Source organism: Arvicanthis niloticus, chromosome 2 (assembly GCF_011762505.2).
Source record: "Arvicanthis niloticus isolate mArvNil1 chromosome 2, mArvNil1.pat.X, whole genome shotgun sequence".
In the NCBI taxonomy this organism is placed as follows: Eukaryota; Metazoa; Chordata; class Mammalia; order Rodentia; family Muridae; genus Arvicanthis; species Arvicanthis niloticus.
Genome location: NC_047659.1, coordinates 24,645,818 through 24,670,446, shown reverse-complemented (window position 1 = coordinate 24,670,446; position 24,629 = coordinate 24,645,818). Strand labels below are relative to the sequence as shown.

The 24,629-nt window shown below is 36.5% G+C and overlaps 1 pseudogene; it reads left to right on the top strand.

Moving 5' to 3' along the window:
* The first annotated feature begins 23,958 nt into the window (after nt 1-23,958).
* LOC117702921 (large ribosomal subunit protein eL29 pseudogene) lies at nt 23,959-24,303 on the top strand (annotated as a pseudogene).
* The last annotated feature ends 326 nt before the right edge of the window (nt 24,304-24,629 follow it).

Genomic DNA, 24,629 nt, shown 5'->3' with positions numbered 1-24,629 from the left:
GTCTGCTGGGCTGTTAGTTTATAACTAGGACAATTCTAACCATATGGTCCTCCCTATAGTGAAGTTAACTTGTTTTAAAGATCCGGCTTATATTCAAATGCATATAGACATGGAGAGTGGTTGGTTGGGAGGTAATTCTGATCAAATGTGGTCCTGCCATTAGATCCTGACTTCAAGTCAGACAATGCACAGCATGATAATTCCTTTGTGCTCATATTCATAATCCATTTATGTTGTTCACTACAAATGTTCACAGAATTTATCATTATCATACCTGAGTCCACTAATATAATTAGGCCAAATGCGTGGAATTTTTTTTTTCAGCTCTAGATTTTAATAATCATCTTCAGTATCAAATATTAAAATGATAAAAAAGCATTAGTTCATATTACAGATTCATTTTCTCTCACACTCTTTTATTCTTTACTTAGACATTTAAACCTCCCCCATGTTCTCAAAGCTCCCAGAACTGCAAAGGACTCACCATACCTTTTATGTAGTTACTTCCATTTGGAGGTATGTGGAAGTGACATTTTAATGTTTTACTGGAAATGGCCTAATTTTTTTTCAGCTCCAAAAAAGAGGAGGAAATTATGAAAGGTTTACTTGATTCACTTTGAAACTACTTCAAATTTATTCCATTATAAAAACTGGAGTACCTACTAGCACCATGCTAGCCAGCAGGGATGAAACTAGTAGGTGGGAACAGCTCGATTTCTCGATGTTTGATGACATAAATAAATTGTGTCTCTAGCAATATGGCCTTGCCATCAGGCTATGGAAAGTAACCAGTAGTCTTCATAATTGACTGTGCTGTTTGGTGACAGTCAGGCAGGTGCCCATGTGATTCTTTTGGCTAATGGCTAGTTTTCTTTTCTTCTTTCTTTCTTTCTTTCTTTCTTTCTTTCTTTCTTTCTTTCTTTCTTTCTTTCTTTCTTTCTTAGTATCTTCTAAGTTTGTATATTTTGATTTTTTTTGTTTGGGTTTTGAGACAGAGAAAAAACTTAAAGCTGGGTGCAAAGAGAGGATCATGGAGAAATTGGGAAAGCAGAAAGCAAATCATCGCCACATAGTATAATAAAAAATATTTAAATAAAAGAATAAAATATTGAACTATTTTGTACAGTGGGAAGAACAACTGGCCAATAATGAAAAAAAAACAAAAAAACAAAAAAAACAAAAAACCATGAACGTTCCTGCCAAGTCAACAGGAGCCTGGCAACCTCACTAAAAATAACAAGCTCTATGTAGTTTACCACCAGTCAGAAGTAAAGCCTCAATAGTCAATTAGTCAATTGACTTAAATGTGCTTCTTTCATTTCGGAGTGTAGAAAGATAAAATTCTCAATTAGTTGCTATGTAATTAGGTTGTAATAATTAATTAATTAATTAATTGGCTTTTATCTATGATAACTTAGACGTGTTTCAAAGAGCACAGGTCTAGAGCATAGGCATACTGACCTGTTTCTAACATGCTGCTCACTGGGGTTGTAAACTCCCAGCATATCTCAGAGGGTTTAACATCCTGCCTGTCACGCATCTGCACTCAACTGGGGGCAATGATAGCTCATAATTTTTGTACACTTTTAGCCTAAAATTAGAAGCAGTTGTTCTATAAAGATTTTTTTCCTTGCTTTAGAGGGTACACTCTGTGTTGTATAAAAGTTGTAATGTTTTAAATGAATAATTCTTATAATGTAAGGGAATCATGAACAAAGCCTATTTTCTTCTTTATCTTATTACATCGATTGCATATCTGAGTGTTTCTGTGTGTTTGTCTTTGTGGGGTTATGTCTCTATGTGTCTATGTTTGTGTTTTTGTGTGTACATGCACACACAAACACACTCACACACATACATTTTAGCCTGTTTGCAATATGCACACACGTTGAGCTCAGAGAATAAAATGCATGAGCCAATACTCCCCACACACCATTGGCTCTTGGGGACTGGTTGCAGCCCCTTCTCTCTTCTCTATCCTCTCACCAGGCCAAGTTTATCTTTCCAGTGATGAAAAGGATGATTACATTCTTTTGGTTGTGTATTTCCACACATAAGAAAGTTCTTTGATGATTCTAAACAATTTTAATATTTAGAAGTGATATCTGAACATTGCAAACTAAAAGAAGTTCATCTGGTTGCACACACACGTTCTGATTGTGAATTTCAAACCCTTAACCCACTTACTCATTACATTCTATCACAAAGCCTTCAACAATGTGAAAATACATACATGTGCACAACTGTTTGCCAAGAAAACTCATTTTTGTTGCAGTCTTCACTGATTGAAATTTAATTTTACTCTTCCTTTTCTTCAAAATTTTACTTTTCTTTAAATATACTAAAAATGTAATTTCTGTAATTAAAGTCATCTATTTTATCTTAAATTATAAAGAAGTAATCAAATGATTCATGGGAGGAGCCCTCCCCACTCTAGAGTGTGCACCACAGCCTGTCCCTCCAGGTGCCTCTCCTTGAACTCCTATTAACCCTCTTAATACATTCTAACTTTGGTTCAAGAATTCTCTTCAGTTCTATGCTATGTTAAGAAAAAAATCATCTTGAAACACAAACAGCTGTGTTATCAGGATTTTTAATACATACAAATTTTCTTCATGTTTTGTGTTAGCACTAATTGAAAATTAAGCTCTATTGGCCATACATTTGCATAATATTTTCTTCTTTCATATGAATCCATTTCAATAAACACTGGTGTAAATTACAAATAGAGTAAAATTATTAAAGTGCAGTTGAAACATATGAAGATAATCAGAATCAAACCTTAATTTATTTGAGATATTCTTTTACTAATACATTGCTTTGTTTTGTTCAAAGCTTATGAAATAAAGTTTGCAAAGGAACTGTGTGATTTAAACTCCACTCATCCATCTACCTGCACCAGTGTCGGCTGGATTGTTATCTATTCTCATGCTCGACTCATTCTACTAAACCCTTGAACGTTTGTTAATTATTGCCAACCAAAATTTTAATTTGCTCCAAAATTGCATAGTGAACATGGTGATTGCAATTAAGTTTATATTAGGAATTGGCACTAGGGGGAGCTAAGGAATTGTATCATTTGTGTGTTTAGGGAAACTGAACATTCATTTAAAAACTTATATTTTTCTCAGAACCTGCTGATTTTACAAATATGGCAGCCATGCCTCAGCAAATTATAAGCAATAATGAATTAGTTAATTTTCTTTAGTGAAAACTGCTATGGCAAGATTATTAAATTACTGTATTTCTACTTATTGAAAGTAGCTACCAGTCAGTAAATTAGGATTTCTAGGACTCTTTAGGGAAAGGGATTATTACTATTATCCATGTTCATCATCGTTTTGGCCCTAACAAAATTAAAAATGCTCAGAGTACCTGTTAAAATACAATTTTTTGTTCCTAAATTTATACTTTGATTAGGAGATGCCCTTATTGAATAGCATCTCTGTGTAAATAGGAAAGTGATTTTACTCTCCTGGAATATTCTAGGAATTTAGTTACTTTGATTACTTTGAAAGAATGATTCAATTCAATAATATTCTTTCTTAGCTGGCTTACCATGATTTGAGTAAAGTTAAGTTATTTCCTATGCTCATACTTATTTCTAACATGAAGAAAAGGTAAATATTGCAACATGTTTAAAGTACTCAATTAAATAGTTAAATACACTATATAGCTTCTTGCATTTTCTATACTTAGGCCCACAAAAGGCCCCATCTGAAAAGGGCTTGCATACAGTCAACATTTCAAGAAATGGGAGCAATATCGTTGCCAGTACCTCATTCTCGGAAGGCAGGAGCAAAGGGAGGGATCACAAGCCAACACTTTGTAAGAGGGCGTGAGCCCATCCCAATAACAAGTCAAGTCAGGAAGGAGAATATAATTGCTTTGTTAAAATAAATGAGATTTCTTTTGATTCTCCTCTACTTTGAAAATAAAATGGCAAAAACGTATTAAAATGAACATATTTTTATGGTGAAATTGTCTCAGGTTACTTTCTTTGCATCAAGGTAACAATAAAAGGAGTTAGGTTTTTTCCCTACTTTTTGCATATACACAAAACTTATGTTGGTACCTGGATACATTCAGATTTTGTGTGTGTGTGTGTGTGTGTGTGTGTGTGTGTGTGTGCGCGCGCGTGCACGTGCACATGCATGTGCGTATTCATGTGTGTGTGTGTGCATTCACATATGCATTCGTGCATGTGGGAGAGTGTACATGTGTGTGTAGGTCAGAAGTCAACATTGAGAGTCTTCTATATTTGCTACCACATTAATTTTTGACTGACACTCTCTCACTGAATTTGAAACTCATTTATTTGACTAGGCTGGTAGGTCTGTGGAGTTCGGAATCTGCCTGCTCCTGATACCCAGTTCTGGTATTATAAACATAATCATACTATACAGTGATTATGTGATTATGAAATAAAAATCTAGGTTTTCATGCTTGTGCCATAGCACTTTACTGACTGAGTCATCTCCCTACTCACAGGCTTATTTTGAATACAGTGGTATATTAATATCAAAGGGTTATTTAGATATTAAATTACTCAGTATACTGTAAGTGATATCCTACAATAATTTTGACAGCTTTTTTCTTTTATGAAAATTTAACATTCTTTACATTGCATATTTTTATTTTTAAGTTACTTATTAATTTTGTACATTTGCATACAAACATATATATATGTGTACATTTGTGAATGTGGAGGTGAAAGGACTGCATCAATGGTCTCTCCAGCTTTTAAAACTAATTTTTCAAAAATTGTATGCTTTCACACAATACATATATTGACCATATCCACCCAATACTGTCTGTCTCCTTCCAATGCTCCCTGGTGTTCTCCTCTTAATCTCTTTCCCAAGTCTATGTTCTTGATTGTTTTAATTGATAACCTCACATCTAAATAATGCTGTCCATGTGTACTTGAGTGTGTGGCCCTAAACAACCTACCAGTAGCTACATCCGTAATGAGAATGAAACTCCCTCTGTTTGTAGCTATCAGCTTCAAATGATTCTTCTGATAAACTTTTCACCTTAAAGCTCCTGCTCCTATCCATAATGGCACTTTTAATAGAATACATGTTATCTATTTGAAAAAATGTCATTTTCATCAAAATGCCCTTTAAATTAGTATATGATATTTCAATGATAAAAATAAAAAGATTAACATACTGAATGAGATATCTCTAAAGTAGTGCTTACCAAGCATTGGCATTCATCTAAGGATTGAAAAAAAAAAATACAGTTTCTAGTTCAGAAGATGCCCCCAGGTGAGAGTAAGGTTTTCTGCAGATCCTGTTTTGAATATACCAATAGTTTTTCCTTTCTTTGATCTTGATATGTATTATCTGGTTTGAAATAAAAATGGAAAGCTTCTAGGGACAGAAAAAATAAAAAGGGTCAGACTTAATCTGGACATCTGAGATGCAAATTGTAGCTGGAGGGCTGTGTTGATGCCCAACATTATCTCAGGAAATAATTCTGCAGACATGAGGCCATTCATATCCACTTACCTTGCCCGCTTTTAAACCTCCTTTCTTTCACTGAAGGCAAGAGATACCATTATGTTTAGCACTTAATCTTTTCAATAGTTTTAAAAATTTTCAATATCTTAGTCGTTTGTAAAAAAGTATTTAGAAAATTAAGGAATCTATATCTTATCACAAATAGGATTGTTTTAATGTTAGATTCATTGAGATTTAGATTTCAGCTCTACTGCACACTGCATTCATATTCTTAATAAATTTCTATAATATTTGAGCATCGTCTTTTCTATCAGTTTAAAAGAGGAGAAATCATAATGGACACATAAATTTGCTCCTTTGCTTGAATACCTTGAATTCCTTGTTTGTTTTCCTTTGGTTACTGAACACCTAGAATATATACCATATATACGTATATTGATTATCAGGACATTCGATACAACGTGCTTTGGTGAGTAAAGATTATCAATTCCAATGAATTACTGGCAATATAGAATATTTTTTAATAATAGTTAGATATGATTGGAATAAGTAGTTTTTGATACATAGGGTATAAAAGAAAGCTGAAGAAAGTTTTGGTGAAATGATAAAAGGCTTCAGAGCTATGTAAAGTTTTTGGAATGTATTTTTTTATTGTATTTAATCTTTCTTTTAGAGTCCAGATTTTATCCCCCTCCTGGTCCATCCTCTGACTGTTCCACATCCCATACCTCTTCCCCACATCTCCACGAGGATGTTCCCACCCCCATAACTCCCCTACCCCACCAGACCTTCCCTTATCTTAGGGCCTCTAGTCTTTTGAGGGCTAGATGCATCTTTTCTGACTGAAACCAGATCTGACAGTCTTCTGCTGTATATGTGTCGGGTGCCTCATATCAGCTGGTGTATGCTGCCTGGTTGGTGTCTCAGTGTCTGAGAGATCGTGGGTGTTCAGGTTAATTGAGACTGCTGGTGGTCCTACAGGGATGTCCTCCTCCTCAGCTTCTTCCAACTTTTTCCTAACTCAAACACAGGGGTCAGCAGCTTCTGTCTGTCTGCCTCTAACTCTTTCGGCTGCCTGTTGGGTCTTTTGGAGGGCAGTCATGACAGGTCACTTTTTGTGACCATACCATAGCCTCAGTACTCATGTTAGGCCTTGGTTCCTCCTCTTGAGCTGGACAATTTAGGCCTGTCACTGGTCCTCTTTTCCCTCAGGCTTTTCTCCACTTTTGTCCTTGCATTTCTTTCAGACAAGAACAATTATGGGTCAGTTTTTGACTGTGGGATGGCAACCCCATCCTTCCATTTGATGCCCTGTCTTTCTGCTGGAGGCGGACGCTACAAATTCCCTCTGAGCACTGTAGAGCATTTCATCTAAGGTCCCCCTCTTTGAGTTGAGACTTTCCCATCTCCTAGGTTTCTGGTACATTCTGGAGGGTCCCCCCACCTCCTACCTCCAGAAGTTGCCTGTTAATATTTCTTCTGCTGGCCCTCAGGGCTTCAGTCATGTTAGAAATTATTCATTAGGAAGTGATGAACACATAGAATATTATGAACTAAGGTACAACATAACAAAATAGCCTTTTAAAAATTTTTAACTCAAGTTTTATTTGGAGAAGGATCAATAGCAACAGTTTTTTCTGTGGTCAATATTTGGAGATTTTTAAATTCATTATCAAATTTCATAGAAACAGAAAAAGCCAAATTAGACAATAACTTTGAATTCAAACTTCTGAGAATTAGTGACTATTTAAACCTATGGTATGAGTTAAGATGATTTGATCTAACTCAATAGTAATGTCTATTGAGTATTTAGAAAAAAAATTATTTCAAAAAGAAAGTTAATAGGCAGTGATGCCAACTTTTCTGTACTTCTTTTGCTGGCACAGATGGCTGCTGAGATAGATATAGGCATTTCTTACTATGGTAGACTATCTGTTACTTGTGGGTTTTTTTGCTAAAATAAGAGAACTTCTAAGAAATTTCATAGGCACTTTCTTATGTTTAGCCTACCATGATATTCTAAGTGTGTTCAAAAAACAACCAACAACATGGGAGAGATCTCAAAGATGGCTGAACTTCTCCTCCTGGTATAATATATTCCAGAGATCTGTCCCTCAGCATAAGACAGTTCTACTAGTGTCCTGTCAGTAAGACCTAGGCTGTGTCTGAATGTGTGGTAGAAGAGAACGATATGTGTATAGTATATTAAGGCCATTGACAATGTCCGATTTGGGTGGAGAGAATTTGTAATTACAACAATAACAATATGTTCTTGTTAAATATTTATTTAATGTCTCTTCCTGGAATGCATGTTAATGTGCTATTTGTAACCATTTGCATCTAGATATATATTTTTTTCTTCCATATTTTACCTTAGAATTATGAACAGCATCAGGCACACTGGAAGTTTTCAAGGAAAATGACTTCAACATTTTCCACTGAAGATTGTATGGCTTTTATGTAAACACTCAACAGACTTTTCTGATTTTTTGTTTGTTTTTTTCTTTGTTTGTTTTAAACTTATGCCCCCCATCAAACCAACCAATGATTTGTCTCAGATCTAGCTCCTTTTTGTCTTTTCGTTTTTCTGTTCTTATGTTTTTCTCTGAAACAATGCCTGATTATCTTATCTCAATTAATTCCCTGCCACAAACGATTTGATATTTACTTTAGTAAATTTCCTTGCACATTTCCTTAAAGGCATTTACTGTAACAGTTAGTAAATAGATGCAGTATAGTCAGGCATACAAATCCCATCTCTATTTTCATAACAGATGCACCTGGAGAACTCAGTGAGGTACATTGTAAAAAAGGTTCTTTTCTATAAATCATGGTTCAGGAAACAGATGAGTTGTGGTAAATCTCCAACCCAAATAAGCCCATGCAAAGAAAACACAACCCAGTTAATATGAATACAAGCTGCATGCCTAGATTGGGCAGATCTACCACTACACTACTGTATTCCCCAGCTATGAGATTCCTTATAACTTAAGGTTTCTCAAGGCCACTTGCTTCCACCTCCTCCTCTTTTGTCATCCTCCCTTCTCCCCCAAACTCAACCTTCCTTCCACTGCCCATTCACCTGCTCTAACCTTTATTTTACAAGTTTAAGGTGTGGAGAAGGTTCACAAGAAGTCACCTTAGGGATTCACTCCTTATCTGCAGCTCCTCCTGGAAAAGTGGAATTAGCATCAAAATACAAACAGCACCAGGGCCATCCACAACACAAATGTGTATAAAGTTCTGTGTATTAAGTTCTGTTTCTAGTTTAGGAAACATAGAAAGTGATCTTAATTAAACTACATGCTTGAAATGTGCCATTTTTATGAAACATAAATCCATATTTTCATAAAAAATGAGAAATGTGAGCATTTAAAACTGGGGCACACCAGGGCCTGACATTGTTACACTGATGCTGTAATGTGCTTGCAGACAGGAGCCTAGCATGGCTGCCCTCAGGGAGGCTTAACCAGCAGCTGAAACAATCAGATGCAGATACTAACACCCAATCAGTGAATAGAAGCCAGGGAACACTGTGATTGAGTTGGGGAAAAGTTGAAAGAAACTGAGGAGGTGAGGGTGGGGAATGGGAAGACCAGCAGTCTCAACTTACCTGGACCCAAGAGATCACTCAGACACTGAGCCACCAACCAGAGAGCATGCACAAGCTGATATGAGGTCCCCAACACATATTCAGCAGAAGACTGCCTGGTCTGGACTCAGTAAGAGAAGACGCACCTAAACCTCAAGAGACTTGAGGCCCCAGTCTGGTGGGGTGGGGGTGGAAACATCCTCTAGGAGACAGGGGGAGGAGGAGGTATGGGATGGGGAGCCATTGGGGTCAGGCAAACTGGAAGGGAATTAAGACTGGACTGTAAAAAAGGATTAATGCATTAAAAAAAAATGGGGCCGTAGCATGAAGAAAAAGGAGGAGGAGGAGGAGGAGGAGGAAGAGGAGGAGGAGGAGGAGGAGGAGGAGGAGGAGGAGGAGGAGGAGGAGGAGGAGGAGGAGGAGAAGGAGAAGGAGAAGGAGAAGGAGAAGGAGAAGGAGAAGGAGAAGGAGAAGGAGAAGGAGAAGGAGAAGGAGAAGGAGAAGGAGAAGGAGAAGGAGAAGGAGAAGGAGAAGGAGAAAAAGAAGAAGACAAACAAAAAGAAAACCAACAGATGGTAACAGAATCTATACCAATAGTCAATTAAAAGTCAATGCCATTAGTGGACTAAGAGTCTTTATGCCACTATATTATAAGTACCTAGAGGGCATTCATTTGACTCTATGGGTTACTCATGCTTTTACTTTTGTCTATGTCTTGAGAACTTACTCTTATATTGAATTTTAGATTTCACTGCAAAGGATCAAGGAAACAAAGATACCAGATTAGATAACAATGCAATAGGGATCTCTAGGTGTTAAAGATGAATCAAGGGTTAAAAAGCATGACTGCTCTTCAAATATAAAATGAATATATGACAAAAATTTTGTTTAAAAGTTTTATAATAAAACTTGGAATAAATATATCAACCTAAGAACTTGAAGGTAATATATTATATGCCCTTTTTCCTCAATGATAAAATATAAATTCCAAGGAAAGATTTTTTTGCTTCCTCTGTTTTACAACATGATTGATCTATATACCAAAACACAAAAACAAAACAAACAAAGCAACACAAAAAATACACACTGTTTGGTACATGAGTATTCTATTATAACACTTACTTAGTGAGTAAAATTCCTGAGAAAAACTGCAGGGAAGGAATTAATGAGTGTTATATGATACTAAGTGCTAGTAGGGAAATACATGGAAAATGCTTTTCGAGAATTTTCAATAAGATCTCATCTTCAAATAAAATTTGTTAGAGCTTTTATTCAAAGCAGCACACTACATTTATTTCTTTCGTAGAAAGTAATGAGCAGAGTAAGAAGTTTCCAAAACATGACAATCATTCTAGAAGCTCTGTTCTTTGAACGTGAATCAGATGAGAATCTGAACAGAAGTTTAAAATCCAGTATTTCCTTCTGTATTTATTTGTGAGGAAAATGAGCAGAACAAAACCAAGCATGGACCTTCTTATTTACATGATCCTCTGAATTCAAAAGAATATAGTCATCCTCTGAAGTACTGGAGACATACTAGGAGAAATGGGGTAGTCTATATATTTTCAGAGAGACTATGAATCCAGTAACTGCATTAGATAGAGTTGTTGGAGCTTCTTTGTCTCCCCCCTGCCCGTCTCTCTTCCTCTTCCTCTGCCCCTTCCTCTCCATCTCCCTCTTCCCCTCCTCCTTCCTATCCTCCTCCTCTTCCCCTCCCTTTTCATCTTTCTTTTTCTTCCAACAATTTATCTTCCACCAAGCAGTAGTGATGGTCTTGAAAAGATACAGCCCAATAATTGGGAGGTTTTGATTAAGCAGCTGCTAGCCTTTATCCTAAGTTACTCTCTGACAACTATTGGGTAGAGAGGCCACATGGGTTGCCTCAGTTCTAGGAGCTGTTGATATGAAGTGTAGCAAGATGTCTTCCTTGGCCATGTGCATGCTCATGCTATAAGTTTTCCTTTCCTCAACCCCGTTCTTGCTGTCATCTGAGGGCTATTCTGGATGTTCATATCACTGGAGGCTAGGAGTCTCATTTCTACAATGAGTGCTTATATTGTATTTGGCTTAGACCTATAAAACTACATTATATTGAAAACTTCCAGGCATACACAACAAATAAAGAAATTAGTATAAAATATTAATTAAGCCAAATCACTATCTGTACCTACACACAGTAAAGTTAATCATACATAATTTTCTTGCTGTGAAATGAAGCCCACCACCTGTTTTTCTCATCTTTCTTTTATCTTAAAGTTGAACCAACATTAAGTTATTGTTGATGTTTATTAAACAGTATTTTTAAATCTGTATATTGAAGGCACTATAATAATTTAAATCTTAGAAACTGTGTTTATTCCTTAGCTAATATCATTTTCCTCAGAGACTAGCCACTATAACAGACTCTAACCAATTCATTGAATTAAAGACTTCTTTCCAATCAGAAATATTTTTCTCAATCTAGCCAGATATTTTCATATATTTATTAAATTATTAACATAAATATTCAATGCTTTTCTCAGAGAATCTAAACCAAATTATTTCTTCAATATAAAGATTTTTCCATCCTCACCTCTCTCATCATTATTTGATCATCTCTACAAACATCCATGTCACTTTTACCAAGTCAAAGAGAATACTCTAATTGCATTATCCCTGACATGGAGTTCTTAAGTTTTGATTAGGCTAAACATAATTATATAAGATTGATCATAAATTTGTCTTAATATTTTAAAAATGTTTTAAAATTTTATTTTTTTATCTTATATATATGGGTGCTTTGCCTTTGTGTGTTTGTGTATGTGTGTTTGTGTGTGGGGGGATGGGTATGGGTGAGTGCAGGTGTGTGTGTGCATGTGTTTGTAGTACACGTAGAGGCCAGAAGAAAGCATTGGATATCTTGGAACTGGAATTAATAAATGGTCATTACCTGCCATATGGGACTAGAAATTGAACCCAAGTCCTCTGGTAGAGGGGCCACTGGTCTTAACTGTTGATCCACTTCTCCAGCCTTTTACTATTTCTTTTAGTTTTGCTTTTTGAAGAATTTTGCATTTGTGAAGAGGGCTTTATTTGATGTGAACTAACAAATGCCAATGTTGGTGTTCAAAGTTATGAATAAGCATGTTTTCCTACTAGCAAGTCTTTTCTTTAGTTTTCTTCTTTGTTTCCCCCCCTTTGAAAGTCATAAAATAATTAAAACTTCTCCCCCTTCCCTTTCCTTCTGTCTCTTTCCCCCTCCAAACCATCTCATAGAGCTGACATTGCTTACAAATTCATGACCTTTTATCCATTAATTGATATCTCATGCATATATGTATATACCGATGAATTCTAAATATAACATGCTCACGATGTATAATGAATGCTACTTGCATGTATGTTTTCAGGGATGGCCATTTGGTGCTGCATACCTTGCAGTAAACAACAACTCTCAAATTGGACATTTCCAGCAAAAGAGAAACCTAGCTAACTATTCAATACTAGTGAAGTCACAGATATTTATTAGAACATGCAACCACTACTTTAATAAACCAGGAAAATTCCTATCAGTAATCTGAACATTTATCCTTTTACCCAGTTAGGTGTAGCCTTCACCCTTCAATAAGGAAGCATCTTGTGCAACACAAAGAGATCACTACACATCACTCCTAAAAAAATTGCATAGTTGTGGATTCCAGTCCCAATGCACATATATATATATATATATATATATATATATATATATATACAAAACACTACCACACCTAAGGCTCAGGGAAGATTGTCAGTGAGAGAGTTGACAAAATATTTGAAAAGGCAGAAGATCTAGGAATTTGGTGTGAGAATGTGTCTCTTTGGAATATCAGAAGTTACACACAGAAACTCTCACCATCATCAATGCCTAAACATGAGCTGAACAAGGTCAACACAAACAGGCATATCGAATGGCTTAGGAAAAGCCAATGGAGCACAAACTATGTAACAAGTTTTATAGATAACTCTGGAATGTTGAGAACAGGAAAAAATAGTCTTCCTTAGGAAAGAACACACTATCAAGGCCGTAATGAAATATTTTGATGCTTCCTTTGAAACTTTTTGGTTTCTTAGACGAGTTTCCAAGTATATCTAAACTTTTTTTTTAAACCCTGAACCTATGTATTTCAAGTTCTGTAGTGCACCAAACTTGATGAGATTGTCACAAAAAATCAAACAAAAATTTCAGAAATTCTTTATCAGATTTACTTGACATGAAGCCTGACAATGTATTTAATGGCTTCTACATATTTCATTTGCACTCATTCCATTATCAATTTATGGACCAACATTTGTAATTTTCTAAAGAAAATATGATAGTACTGAGCTTACAACTCTCCCATATCTAATCTGTATAGAAGTGATTGAATTCACATATTATATAGTCAAACATTAAACAAATTTATCACATTACCTAGGCATACATATATGAACTATAAATTAAAACATATTTTCAAATGGTACAGACCATGCAAACTTCCATCTAGAGTAAAGGCTCTCAACCAGTGGGTTCCAAACTTCTTTGGGGATCAGATGACTCTTTTACAGGGAGTCCTAAGACTACTGGAAAACATAAATATTTACATTATGACTCTTAACTGTAGCAAAATCATAGTTATAAAAGTCACAATGAAAATAATTTTGTGGTTGAAGAACTGTAAGAAAGTGTTGCAAGCATTAGGAAGGTTGACAAGCACTGATCAAGACAGAAATATTCCTCACTAAAATCTATTCTCTTTGAGGATGTTATAAAATGAAGCAATTGAGATATTTGTTTTACATCTTTCTATTGTTTCATCTACATTCTTCAGTAAAATTTAATTGAATGCATTATCATCTACTTGCTACTTAATTTTCTAGAGCCATCTATAATGGAGTCCTAAAGTTGAAAATATCAATTATACTCCTATTTGCATATATAATCTTTTTAATTTGAACAGTTTGCAAAATTTTAGAATCTATGTGCATTCCTACTCTCCAGCACATAAATGCATATACACATGCATATGCAGTCAAGTTTAACAAGATGTTCAAATACAAATTGCAAAATTCTAGAATGTCAATAGATTTTAAGCACTTACCACAATTAATATTATGTGCTACAAAAGTAGATGGCCACAGGTGCTTAGTGATTTACAACATCCCGTAATTGTTGAGGAGAGACTATATTACTGTATTATAAATGATTTCAATGGGATGAGTATTTTTATGCATAACATTGGATTATAAATAATTTTTAAATCATATGTATTTAATTTTTATTAGATAGATATCTGTCATTTACTGCAACATCAATGAAAATTTTGTGAATATTTATAGTCCAAAGAGAAATAAATCTAGTGATTTTTTTCTTATGAAATACACACTAGTGTGATATTAAAGAAATATTACTATTGTTAGCTAATTTTGCAAGTATATAGGCCAAAGAAATCTGTAATGACAAACCTTTGAAGCATGAGTGATGTGGAAGAGTTATGGATATTAATTCAGTCTTTGCATGTGGTGTTCAGTGAAATATTAAGCTTTAGAGTCTGTGTGGGAGTGTATCTAAATATAGTTGTTATTTTGCATTTTTATTTTGCAGTTTTTCAGACATATTCATGGCATGGTAAAAAAATAAAAATGTGTCTGCCACAAAGGCATAATTCTCAATTGTATGTTGTGAGGTAATTTCTTCAGAGCTAAACCACAGCACAGGGAGAAACAAGATACTCTGCTGGGTTATCTCATGATTAGTTCTTCCCAAATTTCTTTTCTTCTGCTGCAGTGTGTGGGACGTCTACAATAATGTTTCTCCAGAGATGTCAGCTTCCATGAGGAATTCTGTAACTGATTAGTTTGATTTGCATGTACCATTGATTGCTTCTCTGATATTCTTGTCAACAGTTTGTTGTACTGGCTGAAAGAGGAAGTTTAGTTTTAAAAGCATAGACAGAAATCGAAAATTTTTGAATCAAGAACTCAAATTTGATCCAAGAGTATTTTGTTTGACTAATATGCTTCTTTAAGGTTGTAGAATAGTTAATATTATATGATAGTCATATATTTTTTCTTTATTATTTCACATTGTCTTTCATAACTGTTGTTTATACACTTATTTTAATTGTCTATTACTGAAATTTAAGATTTCAGCCCTGCTTCGATGGAGACCTTTATGCACTGTGTGCCACCTATGCATTGTAGACTCACAGAAGTTGTCGTTTTGTTTGTTTGTTTGTTTGATTTGGACTAAACACTTTGTTTTTAGATTTTTACTAAACAGAGGTAGAATGAAGAAGTTATTTATTTAAAATCATAAGCAGGGAGGAAAAAATAGAAGCTAACATTTGTAGCAAAAGAGAAATTTATCAGGTAGGGAGGGATATGAAGTTATGGAGTGCCAAACCTAATCCATCTTGGGGCCAGACTCAAAAAAAAGAAAGAAAGAAAGAAAGAAAGAAAGAAAGAAAGAAAGAAAGAAAGAAAGAAAGAAAGAAAGAAAGAAAGGAAGAAAGAAAGGAAGAAAGAAAGAAATCTTTGAACTTGACCTTTAGCAGGAACCAAGCTGTATTCCTGCATCAGGAAGGACTCCATAGCTTGTCCCTGGCCAGAGTTACTCCCCAGCTACTTCTTAGCAACAGTTAATCAAAGATTAGTCTGTTTATTTCAGATGTACTTTCAGACCCGTTCGTGACTGTATATGGTCTTGCTTTAGAGTACCCACCTAACAATAGTTATTTACTTAGGTACTTGCCAGGCTAAACTCCTCTAACTTGCTCATTATTTCCTATGAAGCCTTGTCTCCCTAAGAGTTTGAGGTTGCATCCTCCCACTCTGCTTTCAGAGAAGGTGGTGTGGCCCAAGCTTGAACTTGTAAATAAAGACCCTAATGCGATTGCATTGAATCGGCTCCTTGGTGGTCTTTTGGGGTTCAAGAGCGCTTCCTGAAAACAGTATCTCAAACACAACTAATTCTGATTTTGTCAATTGAAAAAGAAAGATTCTTCCGCTAAATAGTAATGTTAAACAGGAGAAAAAATGCAGAGATTGGAGTCTAGTGGAGGCTTTCTTGGACCAAAGTACATAATCCCATCATTCTCAGAAACTTTTGACAGTATATGACAATATTAGTCAATACACTTGGTTACTCTGAGTCAACAGTCATACTTGCATTTTCATTGCTTAAAATGCAAGAAGATTTTTAAAGACTCTGAAATCAATTTGACACCTCAGTTCTCATCATCTCTTTCAATAGATCCTTGAAAACTTAATGAACCACAAAGACAATAAAACAGATATGTTGTTTCACCTGGATTAGGTTTCTCACTGCCATTTGTTAGCTTCTGCATTCAGTAGATTACTAAATTCCACTGTTTGGAGATCACAGGGATGCTGGGCATTTCCTCAGCTTCTTGGCCATCACAGCACCTCTGGCTTCCTGGGGGTTTAAGCTCCTGTGAAACTAAGATAAGGCTGAAATGCCAAAGCTAAAGTCACTCGGCACCTCACCTAGACACCACTTATACTTGCACAAAATTCACAAGTTTCATATAGAAGCATAGTAACTTCTGAGAATTTTATCTAGATTTCATATTGTATGTCAATGTACAGTTCAACACATACAGAGAGAAAATTTACAAGACTTCCATCTTTGCATGTAAGTGTCTCTCAGGAAATATTCAGGCATAGTGCGTGAATAGCTAATGAGATATTGACCTTAAGAAAAAAGTGAAAGCCTATAGACTGCTTGAGCTAGTCATCTTATTAATGGATATTAGGCTTGAAATTTTCCTAGAAGTTATGTCAAGGAGATTCATCAGACTCACTTATGCAGAACAATTATTACTTAATAATAATAAAAATGAGACCTGTTGCCTATGGATCATGGAGTGTCCTCAATCAAAAATTATGCAGTTTGCTTTAACTCTTGGATGGAGCTATTAATGGCAGATAAATTTATCAATAGAAACACACACAAGGTGTCTGATCAGAATCTCAGGAGACAGATAATTTGGAGTGTAGTACTCAAATAAAAGGTGAAAAATATTTTAAATTAAACACCAAGAAGCTCATTACTATGGATATAAGATTATATAAGATTAAATTTCTTATCTGTAATTCCTGAATGTCTATTAATCAAGATTTGAAGTGATGGTTTCATAATGTTGGTTTTTTTTTAATCTAACCATATACAAAAAGATGATGTTTATTTGGTGCATACATAAACCCAACTGCTTGATGGTTTAACTAGTTTTAATATTTTATCTGTAAGTAATGTTTTTATATCATTTTCCTATTCCCATCCTTCCTCCACCTTTGCTATTCCTCACAATGCCATCTCAAATTAATGACTTCTTCCTTTTAATCATCATCATTGCATATGTATAGAAATAAACATAAATATCTTTTATATCTAGTTAGTGTTGTTCATTTTTAGGGCTGATTATTTGGTATTGGAAAACAATTAGAGAGTTCTTCCCTGGGGAGACATTTTCTCAGTAGTCTTTAATAGCCAGTAGTTCTACATCTAGGAGTGGGGCCCCACATGATTCCCTCTCCCTAAATAGGCTTATCAACTGGGGCTGTCACTGTTCAGGTTTTAACAGCCTTACTATTTCTCAACAATATTCATGAATGAAATTTACCTGTCATATACAGAAGATTCAATCTTGCAGCAAGATGGTCCTTTGGATCTTGTATTCGTTCCATTCTATTTTCTTCAGTATTCTGTGAGCTTTATCCATAAGAGGTATATTATAAATATATCCATTAGGGTAGGGCACCTCATGATCAGCTGTTCTCTGCATTTCTACCAGTTGTATGTTTCTGTGTCTCCTGAACAAAACCTCTTTGATGAGAGGCAAGAACTATACTTATTTGTTGGTATAAGGATAAGTATTAAGAATTAAGCTAGAGATTTTACTGATTTAGAAACATAGCAGAAGTTATCCTCTAGATTGGATGGACTCATCAACCATGGGTAGTTGGCTAGGTTTACAGGACCACACAGGAATTCCTTCTTATTTAGAAGCTCTTAACTCCAATTAGAAACCTCCTTGTTACCCCCAAGGTACACAGCAGACATTGTGCTACACTGGTCACTGTTCTAGGCAACACAGTTGGGTGGGACAATTGATTATCTTCCTCCTTGGAAGTTTGTCAATATTTAGATGTACTTTGAAAGTAAATTTTGGGTAAGACCCAGCTCAATTAAACCAAAATCTGAGTCTAAAATATTCGGAATCCAAAATGTTTGGTATCATAAGCAACTCGGGTTATTTTCATATTCTAGAATGCAATATCAACAATTAATATCCTTATTGATCTGCAATGGACTGCCTTAAACAACAGCATTAAAAATTTCCTGTACCTGGTAGTAGGGTTTTTGTTACTCTGTGATTCTTGGGAAGAGCAATATCACCCAACTGGCAAGAATTAATTCATTCAGTTCATTTAAATTCCTTTCTCTCTCTCTCTCTCTCTCTCTCTCTCTCTCTCTCTCTCTCTCTCTCACACACACACACACACACACACACACACATACACACACACACAAAAACACACACAGACTCCATTTGAAAAATGAATTTTTAAGGTCGTAATTTGAAAAATTATATACAATCAAAATTTGGTTGATGCAAGATATTCTACAGGTTCTTATTTTTTGTAACAGAAATTACCATGTGTGCATGAACACACACTTACATACAACCAAATTATTATTCTTTTGTTTATTTTAATATGTGTATAGATATTTTGCCTGTTTGTATATATTTTCAGCATATATGTCCCTTGTGCACACAGAGGCCAGACAGAAAAAACAATGGATTCCCCAGAACTGGAGTTACAGATGGTTGCCAGTAACCACCCAAGTTCTGTGATTTGAACCTAAGTTGTCTGGAAGAACATTCGATAGTATTCCCACTGCTAAACCATTTCTCAAGCCTTGTCATACACACACATTGTCAGTTGAGCTCATATACTCAATTTCCCTTTTTTATTGGATATTTTCTTTATTTACATTTCAAATGCTATCCCTTTCTCAGTTTTCCTTCCAGAATTCCCCTATGAAATCCCTCTTCCCCTTGCTTCTATAAGGGTGTTCCTCCACCCACCCTCCCACTCCCACCTCCTTGCCCTGGCAGTCCACTACACTAGAGCATCGAGCCTTCAAAAGACCAAGGGCCTGTCCTCCCATTGATGCCCCACAAGGCTATCCTCTGCTACATATGCAGCTAGGCCATGAGTCTCTCCATGGGTACTTTTTGGTTGGTGGTTGAGTACATGGGAGCTTTGGGGGTTCTGGTTGTTTGATATTGTTCTTCCTATGTAGTTGCAAACCCCTTCAGCTACTTCAGTCTTTTCTCTAACTCCTCGATTGGGGTCCCCATGCTCAGTCAAATGGTTGGCATCTGCCTCTATTTGTCAGGCTCTGGCAGAACCTCTCAGGAGACAGCTATATTAGACTCCTGTCAGCATTCATTTCTTGGCATCCACAATAGAGTTTGCATTAGTTGACTGTATACAGGATGAATCCCCATGTGGGGTAGACTCTGAATGGCCTTTCCTTTAGTCTCTGCTCCACATGTTTTCTCCGTATTTCCTCCAGTGAGTATTTCGTTCCCCCTTCTAAGAAGGACCAAAGCTTCCACACTTCAGTCTTCCTTCTTCATGAGTTTCATGTGGTCCTTGAATTGTATCTTAGGTATTCCAAGTTTTTGGGCTAATATCTACTTATCAGTGAGTGCATACCATGTGTGTTCTTTTGTGACTGGGTTACCTTACTCAGGATGACATTTTCTGGTTCCAACCATTTGCCTAAGAATTTCATGAATTCGTTGTTTTTAATAGCTGAGCAGTATTCCTTTGTGTAAATGTACCAAATATTCTGTATCCATTTCTCTGTTGAAACCATCTGGGTTCTTTCCAGCTTCTGGCTATTATAAATAAGGCTGCTATGAACATAGTGGAGCATGGGTCCTTGTTATATGTTGGAGCATCTTCTGGGTATCTGCCCAGGAGTGGTATAGCTGGGTCCTCAGGTAATACTATGTACAGTTTCCTGAGGAACCACCAGGCTGATTTCCAGAGTAGTTGTATCAGCTTACAATTCCACCAACAGTGGAGGTTTGTTCCTATTTCTCCACATCCTCACCAGCATCTGCTGTCACCTGAGTTTTTTAATTACACTTTTAATGAATAGCATCCCTCTTTGCCTCAAGATCAGGTAAATATGGTTGCTCTGGAGTCCCATATTAAATCATTGGTGTGTCCAGTTGGGGGAGTCCTTTATTCTGTGTTCTTCATCATCAAATTTTCATTATACTTTTAATTTTGTGCTCTTTTTGTTTTGTTTTATTGTTTGGTTTTTATCCTGCATCTTGACTGGCGGATAGGTAATACCTACATATATTACTAAAACAATGAAGCAGATATATAAGAGGGAGGCTCAAGGAAAAATAACAATGACACCTGGTTAAGGAGGTAATTTTCTTCATGTTAAAATTGGTATTAACAAACATGGGTGAAGACTAGAGTGTTTGGAAACTGCAGACTAGCAGGTTGAGTGACTGAAAGCCAAAGGTGGAAGACAGAGCCTGCCTAAGGACACTTTGAGGTCATAAAGTAGTGACTGTGTACCTTTTTGAGTAACAGTTCCACCTTCAGAGTAGCATGTAAGAAAATGTTTAAAGACATTGGCTTAAAGTAAAAATTTATTCACAGCAGCGTAGGTCATTAGAAAGGTGAAGGAAGCCACTAGATCAAGGCTGGCAAATAGGTTTCATCTTGATTCCTAGTCTATTTGATTTGTAGTAGCTATGTGGAGAGATGTGGACAAAAGGACTAAGATTTCTATCTAAATCCCACAATTTAGCACCCTGTGATTGATTAGTGATGTCTATGAGGCATGGAAATGTGAGCTACAGGCTTAGCCCATGCAATGTTTCTTTCATCACTGTATTAAATATCTTTTTATGGTTAGTTGAGTACAAGGGTCTAGATCTGACTGATAGAAGTTTAGCTCATCAGTTAAACAATTTGATAAGAATACGAAGCTTTTGAGTCCTTTCAACTGAGGATTTGGATATTGTAAAGAGACCAGAGAATTTAATAGAGTTCCCAGAAATGTCTTTAGATGTTATTTGTGAATATAAATTTGTTATATAAAAAAGAAGACATATAGCACATATTTCTATTTAACCTCTCTATATAGAGTTTGATGGCATAACTGTGGAGGTAAAGAAGAAACTCTAACAAAAGGAATCTTACCACAGGACATGGTTAGGTTGAATGGGATCTCTGTTTTTTTTCATTTTATTTTTATTTTTTCTTTTTCTTTAAAATAGGTATTTTCATACAATATATTCTGATTATGTTGTACCCTCCCCTGATTCCTCTGAGATCCTTCCCATTTTCCCTGCTATCCCCATCCACATCCTTTTTGACTCTTTTAGAATACAAACAGGCCATTGAGAAAGAAGAAGAAGAGGAAGAAGAAGAAGAAGAAGGAGGAGGAGGAGGAGGAGGAGGAGGAGGAGGAGGAGGAGGAGGAGGAGGAGGAGGAGAAGGAAGAGGAGGAGGAGGAAGAGGAGGAGGAGGAAGAAGAAGAGGAGGAGGAAGAGGAGGAGAATGAAGAGGAGGAGGAGGAGGAAGAAGAAGAAGAGGAGGAAGAAGAGGAGGAGGATGAAGAGGAGGAAGAAGAAGGAGAAGAAGAGAACAGATCAAACAGAATAAACTCAGAGAAAAATCATAAGACAGACCTAAAGACATACATATTTTCCCCACATGAAGGAATATTTTAAAAACACAAAACCAGGAGTCATAATATATATGCAAAATGACCTATGCAGTTAAAAGAAAAGGTGCTCTGTCAAAATATTATTATGAGACAAACATCTGTGTTGCCATTGAGTTTGCTTTTGGTGACCATCGACTGCAGGTCATAGCCACTGCCCCCCCCAAAAAAAATCATTTTATTTATTTATGTTTCAAATGATATCACCCTTCCCAGTTTCCCCTCCACAACTCCCCATTCCATTCCTCTCTCATTTGCCTCCATGAGGGTGATCCTCCACCCACATACCCTCACTTTTCCACCCCATTGCTCCAGCATCCCCTCCTACACTGGATCATTGAGCCTCCACAGGACCAAGGGCTTTCCTGCCATAGATGCCAGATAAGTCCATCCTCTGCTGCATATGTAGATGGAGCCATGGATCCCTCCATATATACTCTTTGATTGGTGGTTTAGTACCTGGGAGTGGTTTGTATCTACAGTCAGAGTGCATCAGAAAAAAATTAATTTCTCATCTGTGACTCGTTATCAGTTGAGCCTCAGTATTATAGATGGAGTGGCATAGATTTGGATGCACCCCATGCATGCAACCACAGTCTCTGTGAGTAAAATGTACATCAGTCTCCTATGTTTAAATGGCCTTGTTGCTTTAGTGTCTCTCATTCCCTCTGGGTCTTAGAGTCTTTCTGCCTTCTCTTCTGGAGAGTTCCCTGAGTCTTGAGGGGAGAGAATTCATGAAGATGTCTGATTTACTACTGAGTATTGCAAGGTCTCTTACTCTTTTCACATTGTCTAGCTTTGGGTCTCTATTTGTTGCCATCTACTACAGAAGGAAGCTTCTCTGATAATGGCTGAGCAAGAAACTCTCTATATAGATAGCAGAATGTCTTCAGAAATAATTTTGTTGCTAGGCTCTTTCATAAGAAACGTTGTATTTTATTTTATCCGGGATCCCTGGTTTATGTACTCACCTGCAGGGGTGTCCTTATCATGGATTGAAGGGTTTGTAGCAGATTTTGTTTGCTTTTATCCTACGGAAGAATGCAGAATAACATCTAGCACCATGAAAGCCCCGAATATATGCCAGTTTGACTTCTCTGTGTTCAATGAGTTTTGTAGATGTTCTAAGGCCTTGATGGTGTTGGATGTATGGAGGGGGCTATGGTCTTTGGACAGAATTTCAAAGGCCATGCATGAGTAATTGATTAATATAAGCACTACAAGAGCAAACAAAGTCTTCAGTGGTGTGCCATGAAATACTCAATTCTGTCTGAAGTAGAGCAGGACCACAAACCTTCCAAAACTGAGGTTTCTTCAAGGATAAGAATTAGGATATAGGTGAGCAATCAGTCAAGTCAATATACCTAGCTGAAAAAATACCTGCTGAGGTCAGCGTAGGGGCATCAAGGAAAAGATTGCTCGTTCCATTTGATGTTGTTATACATGAAACTATGTAACTGTCAATTTACTGTTTATCTATGAGCTACTGGGTATTCTTTTGATCATAACTGCTTTTAGTGGTCTGTGAAGCCACATGAGTCAGAGATCTCTATAAAATATATAATTTTAAATATAAAAGGCTCAGGGAAAATATTGAGTTATGTGTTAGCTCATGCATTCCTCAAATGTACGTTTGTTTGTTTCCTTGTATTTTTAGACAGAATCTTGCTTCAGACCATGGATTTTGTCAACAAAAGTACCTGACTGAACAGAGGACAAGGAATACCATTCAAGAATATTTAGTAGAACTAGGTGCTGAAACATATTCCTGACATAGTCTTAGTAGGCTCTAGGCACTTTCTAAAGTTATGAAGTTTGTTTAGGATAGTCCTATTTAGATTTAATAAGTACCCCTTATACAGAATAACTCATTAGGGATGATTGGTGATTCTCACACAGAGAGCCATTATGCAATCTTTCTCTGTGAATAAGATAGGTAGGGCTTTCAGAAAGTCGATTCCCGTCCTAGGCGCTGCTGGAGCTGCTGGTTACTGTGAAAACACGGACAAGCCCAAGAAGTACACTACACACAATCAGTCCAGCAAATGGCACAGAAATGGCTTTAAGAACCCCGGTCACAAAAATAAGAATCTCTTAAGAAGGTTGACATGTGCTTTGCCAAGAAGCACAAGAAAAAAGGCCTGAAGATGATGCAGGTCAACAATGCAAAGGCAGTGAGTATACGTCCAGAGGACATAAAGGCCCTTGTGAAGCCTTCGGCCATCAAGCCCAAGATGCCAAAGGGCCCCAGCTGCAAACTCAGCCGTCTGGCTTTCATCACTCACCCTAAGCTTGGGAAGCAGATTCAAAGCTGCACGGCCAAGGATGATAGGCTCTGCCAACCAAAGCCCAAAGTTTTAACCAAGGCACAAGCCAGAGCTCCAGCTAAGGCCCAGGCTTCAGCTCCAGCTCAGGGTCCCAAAGGTGCCCAGGCCCCCGAGAAGACCCCATAGAAAAGGCTCCTGCCAATGTGAAGACAGATGGACTGCTGGGACACACCTATCTACACACCATTTGCAGATGACCAGTGTCCTATGCTGTTTTTACAAGTAAACTGGAGACAAGAAAAAAAAAACCTATACAAATTCTTTTAGCTTATGTTTGCTTTAAAAGCAAATCATTCTAGAAAATTACGTAGTCATACTGTAGTCAATTATGAAACAAACTCTGTGAGTGTAGTAATTTGTGTGCCCCATCTATGGGTGTGTACCTGTGTGTAGTTTTTCATTTACTGGACCATTTTCTAAATCAGCAAAAATGGACAGTATTTCTGGTTAAA